Source organism: Miscanthus floridulus, chromosome 18, assembly GCF_019320115.1.
Source record: "Miscanthus floridulus cultivar M001 chromosome 18, ASM1932011v1, whole genome shotgun sequence".
Taxonomy (NCBI): Eukaryota; Viridiplantae; Streptophyta; class Magnoliopsida; order Poales; family Poaceae; genus Miscanthus; species Miscanthus floridulus.
In genome coordinates this window covers 40131376-40139740 of record NC_089597.1, presented here as the reverse complement: position 1 = coordinate 40139740, position 8365 = coordinate 40131376, and the positions used below count along the sequence as shown (strand labels likewise).

The following is an 8365-nucleotide window of genomic DNA, read 5'->3' as shown; positions in this document are numbered from 1 at the left end:
CACTCTCCTAGTCCCTGTCCCGGCGTCTCTGAGCCTCTCCCTCATCCGCTCCCCTAACCTGCCGCCCGCTCGATCGCGACCTGCCGGCGGTAGTGGCGGAGCCAGGATTTCATAGCTGGGTATTCCGCGTACATAAAAAATTTCGATTAATGTGCAATAGTAATAAGCAAAGTACAACCTCTGAATATAGGGGCATAGTGCCATTGTCTCTAATAATTAAGAAAGATTACAAAATATCAAAACTACTAAAATATAACTCTACGGCCCCCTTTTTGGAATTGATTAATAATATCATCATCTTTCACTTGACTGAAGAATTCCCTCTCAATAAATGTGACCAAGTAATTGTTCAAATATTCATCACCCATTTTATTCATTTGCTTGTTCTTCACATAATTCATCGTAGAAAACACTCTTTCAACACTGGCAGTGGCTACGGGAAGAATTAGCACCAACTTAAGAAGCTTGTAGACAACATAATATTGCTCATATCTTTTTGTGCTAACAAGCATAACTGAAAGCTCACATAGGTTCTTTAAATTTTTAAACCTTTCATCTCTACGCACATGAGAAATGTAAATAGTGAGCTGATATGGAAGTTTTGACAATTCATCAGTTGTGAAATCCTTAGGATAAAACTTTGTAGCAAGTCTAACCAACTTCTCTTAATCATAAGCAGCAAATAAATCAAGTGGACTAAAAGCTGCCATGCAAGAAAGTAGTTATGTGTTTACCTCATTAAATCTATCGTTCAGCTCTCGAAGTTGCCTATCAATGATACTCACAAACATATCAACATGGTAGCGATGATAATTTATTGCGCCATTATAGAACCCTCTTTTAGGTCTCCCAACAAGATAATAAGGACCCTCCATATCAGCAACTTTGATCTTGTGCTTTATACAAAAAGAAGTCACTTTTTCAAGAAAACCAGTCCATCCACTATCTTCCCGCAAGCACTGCAAATGAAACTTTGTAAGATCAACAAGCTCCATAGCATTGACAATATCTTGATCTTGGTTTTGCAAAGCTCTACTCAAGTCCTCGGTATAACCAAATATTTCTTGCATCAAGTGTGCCATGAATACAAACTCAAATGACCGAAATGATGTCAACATAGTCATAGCTGCTTGGGCCTCTGCTGTAGTATCCTCTTTTCCAATATTGATCAGAACACGCCTTATTGCAGGATACATAGAGATAACATGATTCACAGTTTTGTAGTGAGAGCCCCAACGAGTATCACATGGCCTCCCCAAACCCATTTCTTGATTCAAACCCCTCCGGGTTTCTACTTCCTCCAAGTCCAATGCATCAATTAGTTCCTTAGCTTGAGCTATTCGAATCATTCTCATCTTTTTACATGAATTGCCAAGAACATTTAACAAGATAGCAAGCTGTCCAAAAAACCAAGTGCAATCCCCACTCTCCTTAGCAACATCAACAAGAGTTAATTGTAGCCGATGAGCAAAGCAATGAACATAATAAGCATAAGGAGACTCATCCATAATTAGTTTCTTCAGCCCATTAGCATTACCTCTCATATTGCTAGCTCCATCGTATCCTTGCCCACGAACCATTGCAAAAGTCAAATTGTACTTCATAAGCATATGCTCCACTGCAATTTTCCTGCTAGCCAGTTTAAAAGCCCAAGAAAATTTCCTTTGTTTAGTGACTCTTCACTTTCATCATGCCCTCTAATGCCAAGCCTTGGTGCAACAGAAAACCTCAAGCACTTGAGTGTCCATGTCAAATGGAGCTTATACAGTGCTTTGTACCGTGTGGTGTTTGAAGCAATGGATTCTCGAATTGATGTTGTAGGTGTAGTGAACCTATCATATTTTTCTTGAGCTTCATTATGAGCACTATTGATAGCTCCCATGTGTTTTTTCAATCTTGATTTAAGGTTCCAATTTCGCCACCCACCATTCACAAATGTATCTCCACCGGGGCATTTTGTTCTATCCTTAAACAAATAGCAGACCAAGCAGAAAGCAGCATCTTTTTCTACACTATACTCAAGCCAAGGATATTCCTTAACCAAATACAACAAAAGTGACGTGGATGACCACTTATATCTCTAGATGGGAAATCATGGTTCTTAGGTTGACATGGCCCCAACTCAATGTAACCCTCCTTCTACTCTATCCTGGTCATTACATCATACCTTGAGATGGGTATCCGCTTCCCGGGATCATGCTCAAGTTGCTTCCAAATCTGCTCCGACCTTCACCCTCTTCATCAGTTGCATAATCTTCTACAATTGGAGTTGGGGGAACTATGTCCGTGTCCGACTGGGGAGCTCGAGCTTCATCATTTGCTTCACCATCATCCTGTGCTTCCACAATTGCTAGCTGCAGATTGCTCTCAGCAGGGGACAGGCTCTCAACCTCAACAGGGAGGAGGATTTGGTGTGGATGTGGAAGTTGTTTTTCTTTGCCTTTGCAGCTTTCTCCAACAATGCAAATATGCTAGCACCCTTCTTCTTCATCTATGATACAAGAATGAAGAATCCAATGCAAAAAAAATAGAAAACGAAATCCTAAATTTAACTCTGAAGAATGGATCTGACACTGTGTGTGCTACTGTGCTCACCTTGCTTCAACTTCAACGGTTCCGGAGCCAAAGCCGAACCGAACCGTGGCCGTCGCGGGATGCCGGAGCGCCGGGCCCGCCGCCGCCCTCTCGGTTGCCGCCTGCCCGCCTCTCCGAAGCTGGGATGCTAGGCCGCTAGGGCTGGGCGCCTGGGCGCAGGAGCGCAGGTCGCTCTCGTCCTCGACCGGACCGCTCGCGCAGCGCCGCAGCCTCAGGGCAAGGGGAACTAGGGAAGGGGGCGACGGGCCGAACGGCAGAGGCGGAGGCGCCGAGCCGCCGAGGTGGCCGCCGTGCCCCTGCTCTCTCCTGCGCGCCTCCATGACTCCACGAGATTGGTGCATGCGAGTTGGGAGCGGCAGCCTGCAGCCAGGAAAGCTGCTGAGCTTTTTTTACTTTGGTGGGCTGATAGTTACTCGCTTTTTGTTGGCTTTGGGGCCAGATTGCAACATCTAGCAAACTGTACAAGTTATACCTATATGTATGTATGTTTGTTTCCAAAAATCTTGGGTATTCCGTGGCATACAAGCGGAATACCCCTAGCACACGCCCCTGGCCGGCGGCGATGCCCCCCGCGCCGCCATGGGCGGCACCATGGAGTTCGACCGCAGCCGTACGGGTCCTGGGAGTCGCCAATCAGCGCCGCGGTCGTCTCTGTCTCTGCCGCCATGAGGACGCCGAGGGGTTCGCCATCGCTGGCGACGGCCGGCTCGTTTGGGTGGAGACGCGCCCCGAGGATGGAGGGTACCCCCAACCATCCGGCCCCCGTTTCCACTGCTACACACTCACAAATTTTATTAGCACTCAGCGTTGCGCACGATGTTTTATCTGTAGCTGTGATTTCTCGTCGTCAGGCGGCAGCGGTCCTCGTGAAGGAAGCCAGGCGGCAAGGCTCTTGATGTGACGCCGCAGGGGTTCGCGGTGTGGTCCCTGGCGCAGGAGTACGGTGGCGGGGCATTCGCCGTGCAAGGGGTACCGTTGTGTTCTCTAACTACACTGACCAGCGTCTGTACAAGCAAACAATAGGAGGTGAGGAGCTGACCTGAACCTACGCAAAGAATGGGGCATGGTCGGTGTACAACCTGGCATTACTGCTATCTAGCATCTCAACTTACAGACGCACTAACTAAACTCATTCAGTCCAAGTGATTACATAGACAGCGATCGGTTACAGATGTGTTTTCTAGTTAGTTATAAAAAAACATAATAACAAAATGGCTATTTAGCTTGATGAAATCGGTGCCCAGGCTTCCTACGCTGTATTCTTTGGTCGCCACATTCTGGTGTCATACCCTAGCTCAGGTAGGCCTCATCTTCACCGGCCTCGGCCCACCCCGATGGTAGTGGGGCTTATATTAGGGTGGTGAGGTACGTACTCTGGGTCCCATATCACCAACAACCCCAAATATTTTTAACGTGGAAAGTCCCACAACCGAATCGTAAAAAACTAGACATATTTGGCAGGAATTTAACATTGTGCTAAACGGTGCTACCTCCATTGAATCCAACAACTCTACCGTCAAATAACTCAAATTTGTCTTCAACTTCACGCCACGGACTCCCACAAGATAAATACGGATCCTTCGGATGAAAAGAAGAGGAGTTGACCGCTCTGGAGCAAAACAAATCTAGATCACCCAAGGTGGTGGCACTGTCGTGCCCTGTGCATTCTTATTAAAGGAGCAACAGAATTAGGGTCATACATAAAAGGGGTATGCCATATAACATCAAAGATATTTTCCTCACAAAAAGTTGAAGTAGAGAGCAAGACCAAAAGGGCAAGAACAAGGTGCTAGGTCGTTCGGCTCATAGTCTTTCCAGCCGCATGTGTGTGTTATCTTCCACCAGCAGGCTGTAGAGACTAAACTATTTGCTGCAAATGTATGTTTTATCTATTATTACACGCAATGCTCTACATGTATTAATGCATACATATGGTTAGCCCATCAGAACACAAACCCGGTCCAACATGTGTATGGTCAGCCTAACATCACAACACAGCCCGGCCGTAGATGACACTGTAGATACAGTACAGTTCGCTTTTTACTTGAGGTCGGTGTATAAACCTTAGAATTACTCTAAGTTTCCCATGTCCTTGCCGTAATTGTTTACAACTAGTGTGCATATGTTACACGAGATTATGTGCATGAGTGCACGTGTGTGTCGATCCAAAATCGTCATATGAGCAAATTATTCATGTGGAACGAACCTGTATATAGATAGGACCTCTCTCTTGCACTTTACTTTCAGGTTAACCCAAAGGTGTATGATTAGAGCAATAAGGATTACTAGCAAAAAATACCCGTGCATTACAAGGAAATACAATGCCACGATATTGTAAGTACGAGCATGTGTTGCACTGTTATCTAAATATAGTGTCACAACAATAATATATGTATGTACCCATGTTAAAATATAGGGGCTCTTGCGTTAGTACCCTTGTTTTGTATCGAAATTGTGATTTTGCCCCTATTTTTTTGACTTTGTGAATTTACCCCTACTGTGCCATTCACGAAGCACCAGTTTGCCCCTGCTCCGTCATCCACCCCTAACGGTGTTAAACTTTGTACAAAAGGACATGAATGCCCATGCGATTTTGCCCCTGTTTGTTATGCATAATTGTGATTTTACCCTGATTTGGAATTAGACTTTTTTATTGTATGCTGACAATTGATTAAATTTGGTCAAACATATTTGGCACAACTTGCAATTATTTGAAATATTTCGATATAATCTTTTGTGTGGGACCAAAAATCTTCAATGTATAAGAATGCATGTAGAACATCGGTTAACAAACTGTATAAGTAGATGCATGCACTGATAACCTTAGTACCTTACCACATAGGAATGTCATACAGTACATGTTTTTTCAATAAAGGTAATCGCCATACAAGTTGCTTCCATATCAGAGCCCCGTTTGCTTCTGTTTTCATCACCAAAATTCATTATAGACAACACTACCGTGCTGGTACTGATCGCTGCATCGGCATTGCCGGTGGAACAATGGTCGTCCCTACGCGAGATAGCAGCGGTGTCGCAATCTGTCTCCGCAGGAAGACCAGGAGGCTGTACCTATAGCCGTGCGGAACGCTCCAAGGGCAAGCTGTCAGAGCAAGACAGGAAGTCGTCGGCCATTCCCGACGAGCCATGAAGCAAGGCGCCGCCGTGGCCATCCTTGCGGTGATGCGGGGAAGAGCAAGCGTACGCGAGTGCCAGTCTGGCGCCTACGTGCGCGCCCAGGTCCAGCAGCTTGGCCGTGGCCACGTGCACGAGCCGGCAGGTCGGCCCCGTGGTGGCTCCTCGCGCGTTGGCGCGTGCGCGGGCGCGGGAGGGCGACGGCTCCGGGCCGTAGGCAGCACCAGCACGACATAACAAGTTAAATGTATCCTCAATTGCATCAATCAGCAAACATGTAGAAGCTAACAAGAATCACAGGACATGAGACTGGCCATGCTTACCTCTCTCTTGAACAACACCTCCTGTATTTTTCCTACTTGCTGCAGGACCAATACGCATAGGCCTGGAAGAACAAGGCATTCCATTCATTTCAGTCATTGCACGAGCTTGCTCTGTAGGATCACCAAATTTCACGAACCCATATCCCTTTGTGCGCATTGTCAATTTATCAGTCACAACTTTTGCACCCTTCACCGAGGGATAATGAACCCTGAATGTCTCTTGTAACAAGTAATCTGTAACATCTGTAGCCAAATCTCCAATGAAAATAGTATAGTCAGGAGTATCATCACGCTTTTCACCAGCACTAGCCCAGTTCAGCCGAAATGTCAACTCAACATTTGGCATCATCTGTCCATTGTATGTCTGAAGAACTCGCTCTGCAGCTGCACGGCTTGTAAATTCAACAAAACCATAGCCCTGAAGCTGTCCTGAATTCTTGTCACGGATGAGCTTCACATTTTGAACCTGAAAAATCATGTAAATATGAAGTAAAGGGTCAGAAAATCATGAATGCATGGGCAGCATACATCTATAAACACCAATCAGGAAACTCAAACTGAAGCATATAAATAGTCTTGGTAAAAACAAACATGGCTCAATGGCTGCTAAACATTATTACCCTTGGGTAGAAGAAATAGGCAGCAAAAAAAACAGAAAACAACAATTTTAAGTTATTTTACGAGATATACAACTATCGCCAGATCATGCTAACAATTCATGAAACAAAATTTAAAATTAACGATTCAATCGCAAATATAGCCCAGAGCTTGATCATTACAATAGGTTCTAGAATCACTACAAACTAACTTAGCCTCCACCGCCAGCAAAGGGCGCGGGCGCATCATATATTCCGTGAAGAGCAACAATCGAAATCACACGCATCCACCGCCAGCATCAATCAGATCGGGTGACATACCTCCCTAGTGTTCGCGAAGCGTCCGAAGACGTAGTTCTCGTCCATCCAGTACTGCAGGTCCCCGATCCAGAGCGTCCTGACCTCGTCCGTCGCAGCGGGGGCGGCCGCCGCCGGCGCCGACGCCTGCGGTACGGCCGACCCTGTGGGGCGGGGGACGGGCGGCGGCCGAGGCCCCCAGCCGCGCCGCGGGCGCGAGCCGGGGGGAGGGGTCGGGGCAGAGCCCACCGCAGGCCACGTGGCTCCCCAGCCACTACGGGCGCGAGCCTAGGGAGGAGCGGGGGGAGTGAGGATGAGCTACGCCGCCGCCAGTAATCGCGCCGTCGCCGGTACTCCTCAAATCCTAACACGCGAGCCGCGCCGCCGGAGTGTGGCGGAGGGAGGAGGAGACGCGCCAGGGGGGAGCGGGAAGGAGGGAGGATGAGCCACGTCGGGGGGAGCGGGAAGGAGGGAGGAGGAGCTGCGCCGCGGCCGCACGCCCGAAGCCCCCAACACCGTGCGCCACGTGCCGAGCCCCGCCGCCGCCCCGCGCGCGACGAGCCCCCCGCCGGGAGCCGTTGCCGCACCGCGCGCTGTGCGCTGCCAACGCCGCCGCCGCCGGATGCCCCCCACGCCCGGGTCGATGCAGCCGGCCCGTGAGAAAGGCACAATTTCCTTAGGGAGGCTGAATATAAGGATAAGGGGCAATTTGGTCTTTTCGCCTTTGTTTTTTCAGATTTTGAATTTTTTTAATTTATTTATTCCATGACCATCTGACGGCATCCAAACCAGGGGCAAACGGATGATTCAATTCAAAATAGCAAGGGCAAAATCACAAAGTTGAGAAAACAAGGGTAAAATCACAATTAGACTTCTGCGTAAGGGCAAGAACACCATTTTCCCTATCCTCTGCTTTTTACCCACTTCGAGATGGCAGCGAATACCAGACCGTTGAGTTCATCAATGGGAAACTTTTGCTCCAATCGAACTCCAGACCTTAGGTCAATTCTCATGCGACAGGACGATGCGCCTTGCAGCAGGGGCAGGCGTGGTGCACGGCAAAGCCATAAGAGAACGCATCCAGGTTGGTATGCATGGGAGCATGACGCCGTAATTAGAAAACTCAGCACCCCGTTCGGCTGCTCCACTTCTGGCTGATTTTGGCTGGCTACAGTGCTCGAATCAGGCCCCGTTTAGATCCGATTTTTTTTTCTTTCGGCTACTGTAGCACTTTTGTTTGTATTTGGTAATTAGTGTCTAATTATGGACTAATTAGGGAACTAAACGGGGCCTCAGCTGGAATCAGCCAGCGGAATGGCCAGCGGGCTGGCTGCACCCACGCATGGTGCAGACCCCACAGCGATGGAAGCCACGTGTCCAGGAATTGATCACCGGTGGTCAGATGAGCGGCGTTGGAAACCA

General features: G+C 47.9%; 1 pseudogene; it reads right to left on the bottom strand.

Moving 5' to 3' along the window:
* Positions 1-245: 245 nt before the first annotated feature.
* LOC136523691 (uncharacterized) lies at positions 246-2915 on the bottom strand (annotated as a pseudogene).
* Between the last annotated feature and the right edge of the window lie 5450 nt (positions 2916-8365).